Here is a 15,189-nt window from a genome sequence, read left to right on the forward strand (position 1 = left end):
ACCCAGGTGCCCCTAAAATTTACAATAGTTTTAACAGATAAAACTAAATAATTTTTAAAAATTTATAGTATACTTTTTAAATCATAATTTTATTATAAATCAAAAGAAAGATTAATCAGCACACAAGACTACACCATTTTCTGTGAGCAGTTTATCTCTAGCCATTTGGCATGGACGCATTAATATGTTTTTGAGTTAAGCATGAATACAAAATATTTGCTTATAGGATCAATGCAATAAACAAGGCTACCCCTTGAGAAAAATCTTTGAACTGAATCAGACACAGATGCAAACACATTCACGCATAAAGAAGTTCATATAAGCATCTGAACATAAAAAAGACTGAAGTGTACATGTAGTCATAAGTAAATATAATTGCTATTAATATAAAAAATCTAATTTAAGAAAAATTTCAAGTGTTTTCCTGAACAAAAACATAGTTTCATTACTAGTTACTAATAGATCTCCTGTAATAAATCTTTATTTCCACCATATATGCAAGGTTTTTACTATTTCCATACCAAGCTGTTTAAGATTTTAAGTTAGCCTTATCTCCATTCTACAGTGTCAACAGTTAATGAACATATGATTTCTCATCTTTAAACTTTGAAATATGGAATTATTTTCATTTGCAGGGGAAGAACTAGAGAGTGTCAAACATTTTGAGAATGTATTTTTAAAGTTTAGAGAATCAGTCTGTCGATTCGGATAGTGGCTTTGTTTCATGTTTTGGTTTGGTTTGGTTTGTTCTAGCCATCACTGAATGAAGATGTTGTACCAATTTCTTGTTATAATTTTTTTTTCTGGTTAAAAGTACTTTATTGATTACAATATCAATTCAGAGCAACATTTCACAGAGCTACTGTACAAATAAAGGAATGAATCACCATGCAAGAAAGATCCAACAATATTGTTAAATTACGGCACAAGTCCATAGTTTGGTTTAAAGTTTTTATAAGAGCTTTACTCTACTACATTCACACCTTTTTCATAGTCATACTACTGAATAAATTTGATTCAAGTTGAGTTTACTTTGACTGAAAGATGCTAAGTTTAGCAAAGTTATTGTGTTTACTTTCAATGATGGATTATGTATTCATTGTACCTACTAACCAGTTAAAATGCTGGCAAAAATATTATAATCAGCTCTTTTGGGAGACAAAGAACACTTATTTGTAGTGTTTGATTATTTCTATGGTGTAAATACTTTCATCATGGCCTATGTATTGTACAAAATGTTGCAAAGAGATCCTTGTGTTTGATCCAAGGAACCAACTCTAGTTTGGTGATACTCACCAGACTACTGGCTTATCATAAAACCAAACTTTAAAACCTTAAAATCAGTTAAGGAAGAAAAGGTTGAAACTGTTACATATAAAAAAGAATATTAGACCTCAGATCAATTATTTAACACTTTTCATAGAATTCAAGTCTTAACATAATGAAGATTTATTACTCTAGAAGACAAGTTATATTCTCTAAAGCCATGTACTTATACTTATATCCCCCCTTATACTTATTATCAACTTGTACTAGAAGGAACAGTGATAATTCACTAATAAAAGAGAGCTTTGAGACTCCCCAACTTCTAAGAAGCAGGACACAGCCTGAGAAAGCTACCCAGCTGCCACATGGGATATCTTATAGACATAAAGATGACCTATTTAGGAGAGCCAGGAGCCCAGAGGGTAAAGCTAAGAAGCATGGAGAATTAATCCAAGAAAGCTAGGAGCCTTCATCAAGGAGCTGACAAGGGCTCAGCTAAATTTCAAGATTTCTGTGAATGAGTCACTGCTATTTGCCTCTCTGATTTCTGAATGGGGTTGTCTATTATGTTCTACTATCCTCATTTCAGTATTGCATATTGACTTTGTAGGAGTCAGATGAGTTGTCTGCTAGTTCATATATAACTCTTCCTATCAAGAGGAGCCTATCCATATCTGGACCTGATTTAGATAATGAGATGTTGGGACTTTGAGCCTAATGCAATAATAGGATGAGATGTTGGGAGTCCTGGGGAAAATGAGGGTATTTTGCATGTAGGATAAATTTATGTACTTTGTAGATGACCAAACACTTTTTATTACTCTTCCCATCAACCTATGGCATTTATTCCCCACTCCCACCTACTTGAATTGGGTTGCTCCTCTGACAGTTTAAGAAATAGACTGTAGTGAAATTGTCCAAGTCACAAAGATACTTTTTTAAGAGAACTAACAGCACCTATTTCCTACTTCTAGGATTTCTCATTCCTGAAACTGTTCTTCTTGGAACTCAGCCATCATACTGTACAAAGCACAAACCATATGTCTGGGACACATATTGATGTTCCATTTGACAGTCTTAGGTGAACTCCTGGACACTAACCTACATCAAAGGCCAGCAATGTGAACAGGCCCTCTTGGCTGTTCAGGACAACTCAGCCCACAGATGTAGCTAAAGCCACATGAAGTAAGAAAGCAATGGTGCTTAGCCCAGTCCATAAGTCTAGTGAAAAATAAAAACATCATTGCTGTTTTAAGCCACTAAATTTTGGAGTGGTTTGTTATGCAACAATAGGTGTTGAAATAGGAGTGTTCCGTGTATGGGATGTAATGAAGCCACGAGAATGGATGAAACTTGATGGGCAAGTATGTGACATGAAAGAAAAAAGGCTTAGAACATCGTCCTGGGAACTCCAAAAATGCTATACAGAGGACGAGATGCCATCAACAAAGTCTGTGAAATATATAGATAGAAGAAAATCTAGGAGATTGTTAGTGACCTGTAGGCCAGTGGAAGAGGGAGGTGATTGCTAATGAGAGATCAAATAAGACATAGCTGATAATTGCCTGTTACATTTAGTGACATGGATGTGAAAGGTGGTCTTAACAAAAATAGATTTGCAAACTGACAGAGAAGAAGTCAGATTGTCAGAGGTTGAGGTAGTTGAAGAATGAACAGCAAATGAGTAGAAAGAGACAAAGTAAAGGCTGTTCAAGAGGCAGGAAGGATGACAAGAAGCTCTGTGTGTGTGTGCATGTGTGTGTGTGTTTGTGAGAGAGAGAGAGAGAGAGGCAGAGGGAGGGAAGAAAGAAAATCTAGAAAGACTTAAATTACCTTTAAATGATGGTAAGTAGGAAAAAAAAGTATAAAAGTCAGGGTAAGAGAAAAATATAAGTGAGTAATATTTTACTCTTTCCAGAAGAGATCCTCAAACCACAGAATATCCATTTAGGGCTATCATTGTCCACTATAAAAACACACAATAACCTCAAGAGAACATCTGCTACAAAGCAGACTTTGTAATAACTTAGCTCAATCACGGATCCAAAGGAAATTATTTACTGATATATCAAAATGACCTTGTTAAAATGCATGTAATAGAGTCTAAGAGATTTAATCTTAAGACTTTCTAGCTCAAAAGACTCGCTTTTTCAACTTTAGGCAAGTTCTTCCTTCTAAGGTGAACACTGAAATTTATCTTTTGAGTAGACTGCCCCTATTTGGGGAAGAATTGCTAGAATAATATTCAGAAGCATGAAAAATCACTACTTACTGGTGTGAAAGAGCATATACAAAATTTTTGCTATATAAGTTTCTGAGGAAGATTATGGGAATGTAAGATTGTGGGTAAAGTGAGATGTTGTCCTTCCCAGTGTGTATCTATTCATCCATGAATTGACATACATGCAGAAGAGCTTCCTGGTAGCAGAATGTCTTGTACCCTGATTCTTTCTCTGGGTGTTTCAAAGATGTGAGATCATGTCTGATAGAATGAATTGCTGCACACAGCTAAAATCAAGGAGTGGCAAAAAAAAAAAAAATGGTAGTGAAAGAATATACAAGGAAAGGAAGACTCGACTAGTGATGCGATCAGCATCAGGTAAGGTAGTTAGAAGTTCTTGAGCACACCCCTTCATGAAAGAAACCCTCAGGTATTGTATTCAGGTATTGTAGGGAGGCACTCTGGGGAAAGTGCTTCAAGGGGATCAAGGGAAAAATATGTTAAACTAAAGACCAGTAAATCATTCTTCAGGATGAAGGCAGTTTTCCTAGAGAAATCCTCATAGAAAAGAGATTCATCCTCCCCTGCTCCTTGAGACTCCTTTCAGTCTGAAAAAATCACTATGCTTGAACTTGGGTGAGTCAGGCCACTGGCCCATCTGTTTTTCCCCCCTTTATCCTTACCCTGTTCTGACTTCATTTCCCTTGGCCAGAATTTTCTTTGCTAATCTTTCTTTCTAATTTCTTCATCATCGTTATCTTTGTCATCTGAGAGAGAGAGAGGGAAAATGAGAGCTTGAACATGCATGCAAGCAGGGAACTTGGGGGGCGCTGCGGGTAGAGGGAGAGAGAGAGAATCTTAAGTAGGCTCCATGCTCAGCATGCAGCCTGACACAGGGTTCGATCTCATGACTCTGAGATCATGACCTGAGCGAAAATCAAGAGTCCATGCTTAACCGACTGCACCACACAGGTGCCCCCATTTTTTTATATAAGTGTTGTAGGAAAGTAGGAAAACAGGGGCTTTCCACCCTATTGTCTTCCCTCTCCCAGACCTTGAAACTCAATTTTCAGAAAACCATAAAGAATGAGGTAAATTTAAAGATTAGTTAACAACATATAATTTGTTTCCAAGATAATCTTTTGAAGCACAAGCACAAACCACAGCAGAATTTTTGGTAGTGCATAAGCAATATCTGCTAAATTCCACCTGCTGCACTTGAAGAAAGTAAACAAAGGGAACATGGACAAAGTAATTCTTTCAAGCAAACCTCCATTCATTGATTTGTAGCCCAAGCACAGCAAATCAGGAAGTTTTCCATAAAATCCATGAGTCTCCAAAATATGCCTTTGTGTTGGCTCAACTCCTGTCAATTACCATACTCACTTAGCATCCTCAATATTTTGACAATAATTTTAAGTGCTTTCAAAGTTAAAATATGTGCATCAAAAATATGTACCAGATAGCTATACATGAACACTTCTCACTAAGTGCTGAAAGATTTTAGTTTTGTGTCCAAATTGGTAATGTGGATCAAACACAACAAATAAAAACACAGTTGCAATACCAAAATGCTGTCCAACTTACTTAGCATCAAATAACCAATAATGAGAGAAAATTTCAAAATATTAACCAATACCCCCAAGTTAAAATGAATTCAATCAATTTCCAAATAATAAAAGTGTCTAATTAGTGGTTCTCCAATGGGAGGGTTTTGATTCCCATGGGACACTGGACAACGTCTGAAGACCTATTTGTCTGTCACAACTGGAATGTCTCTAATGGGTAGAGACTGGGTATGCTGCTCTAATACACAGGCCAATCCCTTCGAGAAAAAATTGGCCCAAAACATCAACGGTGCCTGGTTTGAGAAATCCCTGAGTTAGAATTATGAAGTCAGATTTCTTTTCCTTTATTTATGAAGCCCCCTCCAGTTTTTAACAATAAAATCATAGCATAGGTATGTAGGAAGAAATAGATCTTCCAATCCATTATGATTTTCAGGAAATGAAGAGAATTATTATTGCTACATATGGAAACAAAAATCAGGTTATTAAGATTTTAAGTTGAGAGTGTCCAAACACAGGAATCTTTGTATAAGTTGGACTTTAAGTAGATTTGAAGTTCAAGAACACTTTTAAATATGGATAAACACTCCAGTGTTCCGAGTTCACAATAAACTTTCTAGAATATTCTAAGCTTTTACTTTTCTCATGGAAATGCCAAACAAGACACTAAGGTACTTCAAGGCCAATTGACTCCAGATTTCTATGAATGAGTCTAATATTACAATGGTTGCTTAATGCTCTCAGGAATATAGGGGAGATTAAAGTAAAAGACATACTATTTAAATTAATTCAGTGAAATGTTATTAATCGGTACCCATTACATTCATTTTTCCAGTCATTCAGAGTTGCATACTAGTTTTCAGAGATCACTAAATAAAGAAAAGGTTGTAGAAATTCTTCACATTGATTCTTTGGCAATGATCTCAAAAGGCCCAGTGGGAACAAGCAAATTTAAGGAGGTAAAGAAAGTAAATTGACTCTCTGGGAACTTTATCAGGTAAGAAGTAGAGACTTGAAAAATGGCTCTGTTGCTGAAGAGAAGGAAAATCTTCCCTGGCAGCATTTTTCACTTTCCAACAATTTCTTTTAAAGTAAATGCCATGCTTAAAATCTCGGGAACACAGTCTATGACCTATGTGTTTTATCATATGCAGACATCTACCTTAGGAATCCAAATGATGAGAGGTTAATCCAGATAGGGCTTTAGCAAGAATGTAATGAGATTATAAAATGTCAATTGTCTTTACAATTTTGAATTTTAACAGCTCTACAGCAGATGGAGTCATTGTTTTGGAATTTGCTATAATCGCCATGAATAGAAATACATTTCTTTTGGTCAAAGCTCTATTATTTTCAACATTAACAGACTGTTCTCCTAACAACCACAGAAATGTTAACCTGAGTGAGTTAATTTATCTAGTAGGAGATTCCTAACTTAGAGAGGGAAGGGTCCTGATTTTAAAATTAAGATGATGAAATGACCCAAAAGTTCTTTTCCTAAAGGGGATTCCTTTGAACACTACTTTCTAAGTTGCCACCTGTAAAAAAGAAACTGGTTCCTAAGAAATGTGGGATATACTGCTTATATGCTGATTCTTCTTAGAGATTCACACTGCGTATTAGGAGAGCAAAGCTTTTGATAAACCTAGTTACCTGTCTCTAGCAGGTTATAGATTTTTTGTTCAGTTACCCAGTGTGGTCTGCAACACTAATTAATATACTTTGGCATTCATGTCCTGAGTGAAATTTGGGAAATAGAGGTCTAGAACGTGAATAAGTGTTGGAGGATGTGTTATCCATTGCATATATATAATATATATCCATTATATATATATAATATATAACAAACTATTATATCCTATGTTCCATGGCTCAGGGGCCAAGGAACCACTTAGCTGGGTTTACTGTTCAGGGTCCCCGAAGGCAGCAATTAAGTGTAAATTCAGACTTGGGGCATATCTGAAGCTCAGGATCTTCTTTCAAATGTAAGTGGTTGTTGACATAATTCACTTCCTTGTCAGTGGCTTACTTCTTCCCCACTAGTAGGAGAGAGAGAATGAGCTGTTCTTTAAATCTCTGACCTCTAATCCCTCCTTTAAGATCAGCTCAAGCCCACCCAGAATCCTCTCCCTTTTGATTAATTTAAATCAACTGATTAGAAACCTTAATTGCACCTACAAAATCCCTTCACCTTTGTCATAACAAATAATGTCATCACTGAAATGGCATCCCATACATAAATAGGTCCAACCCAGACTCAACGGCAGGGGAATATACCAAGACTTGGATACCAGAAGGTGGGAAGCATGTGACCATGTGGAGATCTAGTCTACCCCACTGAGGAACTTCAAGGATAGCAATAAACATAGTAGAGAGCTCAAAAGAGAAGACAGAAGATCATAAAAGACCCACAATTAGCCAATTTCCTGAAAGCTTACCCATTGCCAATGTCCAAATCAGAATAATTACGATGTCATAAACAGCATTCTTCAGACTGCTTCACTTCAAAAACAAAGTAGTTACTTTTACTAAGACCCGTGGCAAAACAGACTTTTAGGTACCTATTGCTGAAACTTTTAAGCCAGGCCTGAAAAGAACATACATAGAAAATATTTTCTGGCACCCTTCAATTTCCTAAGATAGTGTCATTCTGGCATTTTCTTCTCCTAAACATTTAGACCCATTAAGTCACAACACAAAGGAGGAAAAATATATCTTGTCAAGCCTGGCCAATAACCAAACCAATTATCAGCTTTCATAAGGATGAAATACACATACTAAATAATCCATAATAAGCAAAAAACTCAATAGAATGGCACAATTTCTAGTGACTAGAATCTAGATTTCAAGAGCCATGTCGTCAAAATTTATCTTCACTAAAAGTTTAGTTTTTCTGATCATAATCACCATGTAGAACATTTTTACTATCTCAGCATTTCTTAAATAATTTTTTATAATAGGCATAACTTTTATATTCAAACTTAAGAGAAAGAAATAAAAATTTAAAAAGTAGGGATGAGATAAAATATTTTATCATAATTAACTTTAAGTAAATGTTTTTAATTCAGAAACACAAACCATAGAAAATAACATGGATGCAAGTCCATTATTGCCTTTGCTTCATTAAATTGTACATAACATGCTTTTTAAGTGAAAGTAGAATCTCATTCTTGTATTTACAATGATGGTTTTTAGCCTATTGATCTAAAAGATATTTTGCTTCTCTTTTCAACAGGAAGTATGAGATCACTGATAAAGCGTAAGCCCATATGTCTTGATAGAGCACTATTCTTTGTACCAGTTATACTCAGTACTTATTGCGTATTTTAAATTATTTATATTTCAGAGGAAAAGGTTAGCTAGGTGATTTACATAGTAGTGGTAAAATCCCAGTCCACAAAACTAACTGCACAGGACACAACTGAAGCTTTCTAAATATTTAGATAGTTCCAGAATTAGGATAATAATGTACTCCTCAAAAACAACAGTGAAAAGCAACAAAAATTCCTTTTGTAGAAATAGAACAACAGACATAAGTTTCAAATCCTAGGGGACTAGGACATAAATCAGGTGGAAAGATATAATTTCAGAGAGAGCCAATTCTCGGTTAGAAAGGGGATGTGGGTTCTGGGAGGCATGCACTTAATTCTGACTTATGCACAACACATTGTTGTCCATAGAACTGTACAAATCACCCTGTGAAAAAGGTTAATCAAATGTGTAGCGTGACTTAGGATAAAATGCCTTGGATGGCTGACCGATTCGATTCATATCTCCTGGTGGAGATCCATAATGTCTCAATTCTTAATTATCTAGTCTTTTGTGCATTAAAAAAATGGCCAATAAAATGTCAGCCAAGAAACACACTGTTCATTCCTTTCAGGTTTATTTTAAACCTATTGCACTTAGGCTAGAGCTAAATCAATTTTTCATGAATATCTACCCCAGTAGATTGCACCTCAAGCCAGTTCAGATCCCCAGAGAATTTTAAAAAAGAGATTTATCAAGTAACAAGTAACACCTCAGGAAAAAGAAACAGGGTTTTTAATTGCTTTGTGCGCTCCATAATTGAAGGCAGGCACCTTCTTGAGGCACTGGCTGCCAGGAGGAGTGAGACTCCAGTTGGCCCTGCCTAATTAATCCTGTGATACAAACCTTCTGGCTTCAATTTTCACATTTCTGTCTCTTTTTAGAGGTGATAATAAAACTAAAAATTTATGTTGGTTACTGTATGTCTATAACTGTGCCAGCAGAACACAAATAAAACCATATGGGCTAAGGAGACCTTGTCTCCACATTTCTGGTTTCTCCGTGGTAGGAGACAGAGGGGCAAGCTCTGTACTGACGAGAAAAGGTAGGGGAAAGGCAGGGCGGAAGTGCAGGTCAACTCCTCCTTGGGAATCTGCTCACTTAAGATGACTCACTGAGGCATATGCCTTTTTTATTGACAAGAAAAAGTTCTCAAAATAGAATTGTACACTCTGAAAGCTCAACGGCTCAGTGACTACAAATCATAAAACTGCACTACAGCTTTTAATGAAAGACAAATTGGGCAGCTTAGCCTTTAAAAAAGCTGTCGGAGCAACAAGGGTAGGGTCTTTTATCTTAATAGCTTACATATTAAAACTGGTAGAAGACATCCTTCAAAACGTTGTGACGCCAGCAATGTCCAGAGTCGAGCTGCAATGCGGAATGCACCCCGCATTATGAACTGGCTCCACGGTTGACACAGATCAAAATTATTTTGCTTTTTATGGAGAACCTCGATTTCTAAGGTGACATTATTGTTCAAAGCCCTGTGGAATGATACTTATATAAAAAGGCCATGTCATTGAAGATGATGTGCAATCAATAATACACCGTACCAGGGCAAAATCCAGAAGCACAAAAGCATATGGATCTGTCCTTATATTACGAGACAGGGTATTGTTTTTTTAAAACACCATATGAAAATACCAAAACCACTCTATCCTCTGACATATTTTTTTTCCCTAATATTTAGTCTTCCATCTTGAAATATCAACAGCATGATATTTTCAAAGACTGGAGTAAAAACTTGAAAGGTACATTGTATCATGCTGTTCATACATACTTCATACATTTTTAAAAAGAAATTCCCAAATATTATAGGATTTCACTTATTTTCATGTGCTCAAGTTTGTCACTTTCTGTAAATCAATCCTTTTTAAATCTGTTTATTTTTAATAGAATTTCCACTCTTTCTGCTGAATTTTTAAAAATATGAGAGCCATCTGGTGGTCAACAATTATATTCTTCTTAAAAACAATTTTGTGTGTCTTGCAAAATAAAAGTGTTGTTCTATTTTTAAATTTGGTAATTTTTTTTCCCAATAGAAGCACTTTAACAGAGGTAGTAATTCTCCACCCCCATATGCCTAAGTGGATTCTCAATGTGAAACTAACTTTTCAAATACTGTTTTCAGTGGACCTGCCACCTATTTGTTATAAAGATCAAATAGACTATGGTTTCTCTATATTTCACATATTTACAGAGAGGTGCCAAAAACTACACAAGGAGTTGTGAAAAATGCAAAGATGTTGTAAAAAGCTTTATAATATGTGGGTTTTAATACTTCTTAAATCAAAAGTGATTTTTATAGAATATGCCTCATAAAGATGAAGCTTTGGGAACCAGGTTTAGGATTCCATGAAGATATACAGATGTGGAATAGAATTTAAAAAAGAAAGATTCAGATGTAAAAATCATAGAGGTTCAAGGTTTGGCCAGTGATAAGGAAAACATCCAAACAAAGCTGACATTAATGGAATGAGCCTGGCTCATACACATTTTAAATAAGCTGTTCATCTTATAAACTAGTATACTGAGTGTATATGCACATGTACACATTATATAAACACATATATACATATATTATAAAGTGAAGCCTATTGTGAATATACTATTACATGACCATTTCACTCTGATCTCTACCTCGTGATTAAACTATAGAGTTGTTTCTGTTGTTCTTAGTAGATTTGGTTAATTCATTTTACTATTAGCTAACACACATTGAATATTTACTATATGGCAAATTCTTGACTAAAAGCTTCTTTAAATGATCTCCTTGAATCCATGTAAAATACTACCTCACAAGTAATATTATCCTCCCATTGAACTAAGGAGGCATATGAGACTCAGAGAAATAATGAAATTGTACTAAGAGTGGATGGCCTTGGTTTTACCTCAATTCTACACTTTTATTTATTATCAAAAACCGGAATGAGAGCTAGACACTCGTAGTTTCACTAGGTTTTCAAAAACGTTACCGTGTCCTCAGTTAGTTTTGGTAATAGGTAAGGAACCAACATTACAAACCTCATCTGTTACCTAGCTACCAAGTGAGGTAAGAAATGAATTAATACAAAGAACTCAAGGGAATGTCTGGGCGATTGTCACCTATCATTTTAGCCCTCACGTACGCTTTCTTCATCGTCTTCTGGAACAAATTCTTTCCCTTCCATTCAGGCTTAGTTGTCTCCCTGCTCCATCTCTGGAGTTTGGGGGAGGGTGCTAATCCTGATACTCTGAGGATTAGGCATGTAATCCAGATGTGACCACAGTGACACGTCCGGAAGAGAGCAGGGCACCCAAACCAGAACAGGCAGAGATATTCCCTTGGGTTTTTTTTTTTTAACCTTTGGTCTGGGAATAAGGATAAGAGCTCATACCTATCAGATCGCTAAATTTAGAAGATATAAGCATGAAGCCACACTTCAGGCCTAGGCCCCTTGCCATCTACCCTACACACTCTAAAGTAGGTGAAAGAACAGAACAGAATGAGGTGAATGCACACAGAAATACATGAAATAAGGAAAAGCAGAAATCCTAGCAAAGATATAGCCTGCCTATCTGTGCCTAAAAGCCCTAAAGCAGTGTCACTCTTACATAAGTTCCTTCAGAGGCCAAGCTACCCCTGGAATCCTTCCAATAAATGCGTGGTCACTGTTGAGTTTTGTTTTTGTTGTTTTTGTTTTGTTGTTTGTTTTGGCTTGAGCTAGTGTGAGTTGGATATTTGTCACTTGAACACAAGAAGCCACTAGGGTTATAATCACAAAATATTAGGTTCCGTATGGCAGAAAACAGGGATAACCACTGTTTAGCCAATAGTGTCTTCTGAGTGTGTTTTAAAATAAACAATTTCCCTAGGAAAAGAGCCAATGTGCCTGCATATGGCAGGGAAGTGTGACACAAAGCACCAGACTGGTTGCAGCAAACACAGGAATAAGCCAATTTCCAAAAGCTCAACAGTTTTAATCCCCACCAGCATGTAATTTTTGTTTTTATCTCACCCTTATATGTGTAAAGCCAGATTCAAAATTTACACACTTAAGGAAATATACACACACCCCTTCCTCATTTTGACTGTGTTTAGGCCAGGAAGTAATTCTTTTTTTTTTTTTTTTTTAAATTTTTTTTTTTTAAAGATTTTATTTATTTATTTGACAGAGAGAGAGACAGCGAGAGCAGGAACACAAGCAGGGGGAGTGGGAGAGGGAGAAGCAGGCTTCCTGCCGAGCAGGGAGCCCGATGCGGGACTCGATCCCAGGACCCTGGGATCATGACCTGAGCTGAAGGCAGATGCTTAACGACTAAGCCACCCAGGCGCCCTTTTTTTTTTTTTTTAAAGATTTTATTTATTTGACAGAGAGACACACAGCGAAAGAGGGAACACAAGCAGGGGGAGTGGGAGAGGGAGAAGCAGGCTTCCCGCTGAGCAGGGAGCCTGATGCTGGGCTCGATCCCAGGACCCGGGGATCATGACCTGAGCCGAAGGCAGACGCCCAACTGACTGAGCCACCCAGGTGCCCCCAGGAAGTAATTCTTTGAACTCTATCTTCATAATCTACTGTTAAGTGGCAGACATAGTGGAAGGAACAGTGTACATTTCAATGAAATCAGAACAAATTTAATTCTTGTGACTAGAGATACAAGATGAAATAAACCAAAAAAAAAAAAATAGTATGCTTTCAAATTGGACCATTCTAGCTTAACATCCCAGCTTTGCCACTTCTTTGGTTATGGAAGTCAGTGAGTCTCTGAATGTCCATTCCTTTTCTTTTTATAACTTATTTTATTCAAATTCAATTAGTTAACATACAGCATATCATTAGTTTCAAATGTAGAGTTCAGTTATTCATCTGTTGCATGTAACACCTAGTGTTCATTACATCACATGCCCTCCTTAATGCCCATCACCCAATTACCCCATCCCCCACCCACCTCCAACAACCTTCGGTTTGTTTCCTCAAGTTCAGTGTCCCTTATGGTTTGTCTCCCTCTCTGATTTTGTCTTACTTTATTTTTCCCTCCCTCCCCCTATGATTCTGTTTTCTTAAATTCCACATATGAGTGAAACCGTATGATAATTGGCTTTCTCTGACTTATTTCATTTGGCATAATACTCTCCAGTTCCAACCATGTCACTGAACATGGTAAGATCTCATCATTTTTGATGGCTGAGTAACATTCCATTGTATATGTATACTACATCTTCTTTATCCATTCAGCTGTCAGTGGACGACATCTGGGCTCTTTCTATAGTTTGGGGTGCACATGCCCCTTCAGATCACAATGTTTGTATCCTTTGTGTAAATATCTAGTAGTGCAATTGCTGGGTCATAGGGTAGCTCTATTTTTAACTTCTTGAGGAACCTCCATACTGTTTTCCAGAGTGGCTGCATCAATTTGCATTCCCACCAACAGTGTAGGAGGGTTCCCCTTTCTCCACATCCTCACCAACACTTGTTACTTTTTGCCTTTTTTATTTCAGCCATTCTGACAGGTGTGAGGTGGTATCTCATTGAGGTTTTGATTTGGATTTCCCTGATGCCAAATGATGTAGAGCATTTTTTCATGTGTCTGTTGGCCATTTGCACGTCTTCTTTGGAGAAATGTCTCCTCATGTCCTTCTGCCCATTTCTTGACTGGATTTTTTTGTTTTTTGGGGTGTTGAGTTTGAGAAGTTCTTTATAGATCTTGAATAGCCAGAGGAATGTTGAAAAAGAAAACCAAAGCTGGTGGCATCACAATGCCGGACTTCAAGTTATATTACAAATCTGTGATCATTAAGACAGTATGGTACTGGCACAAAAACAGACACAGAGATCAATGGAACAGAATAGAGAACCCAGAAATGGACTCTCAACTCTGTGGTCAACTAATCTTTGACAAAGCAGGAAAGGATATCCAATGGAAAAAAGACAGTCTCTTCAACAAATGGTGCTGGGGAAATTGGACAGCCACAGGCAGAAGAATGAAACTGGACCATTCTTTTACACTAGACACAAAGATAAACTCAAAATCGATGAAAGACCTAAATGTGAGACAGGAATCCATCAAAATCCTAGAGGAGAACACAGGCAGCAACCTCTGTGACCTCGGCTGCCTCAACTTCTTGCTAGACATGTCGCCAAAGGCAAGGGAAACAAAAGCTAAAGTCAACTATTGGCACGTCATCAAGATAAAAAACTTTTGCACAGCAGAAATGGACAGTGGAGAGAACCAAAAGACAACGGACAGAATGGGAGAAGATATTTGCAAATGTCTTATCAGATAAAGGGCTAGTATCCAATATAAAGAACTTATTAAACTCCATTTCCTTTTCAATACAAGAATACATCAATCAATTTCAAGAATGGAGATAATCTATGAAAAGAACCTAAAAAGAAAAAAGAACCTAAAAAGAAAAAAGAAAAGAACCTAAAAAGAGATGGTCAGTAAATGTCAGGTGTTGCCATGGCTATAGATATTTTTAAGGTCAGTATTAAGTCTGCATATACTTCGTTAACTAAAGCAATGAGAACATATGACAAAGAAAAAAACAAGTTTGATTTCTTATTTACTGATTTTTCTTTTTCTGAGTATTCATTGTAAGCTTCCTGTAAAGGTACTATCAAAACTAATAGTTGGAAAAGATAGTGAAGTTTAACAGTATTGCCATTATTGCAAACACGTAAATATTCTATTGTGATTTTATTTTTTCCAGTGAATTTTATTTAAACTAAGATATTTCTCCAAACAGTCCATTTGTCTTGTTTTCTAATATATGGTGAAAAGAATTTCAGTCTCAGTCTAGCCCTGTGATACTTATTCATGAAACTCACAGTGCATTAC

The sequence above is a fragment of the Neomonachus schauinslandi genome, chromosome 12, assembly GCF_002201575.2.
Source record: "Neomonachus schauinslandi chromosome 12, ASM220157v2, whole genome shotgun sequence".
In the NCBI taxonomy this organism is placed as follows: domain Eukaryota; kingdom Metazoa; phylum Chordata; class Mammalia; order Carnivora; family Phocidae; genus Neomonachus; species Neomonachus schauinslandi.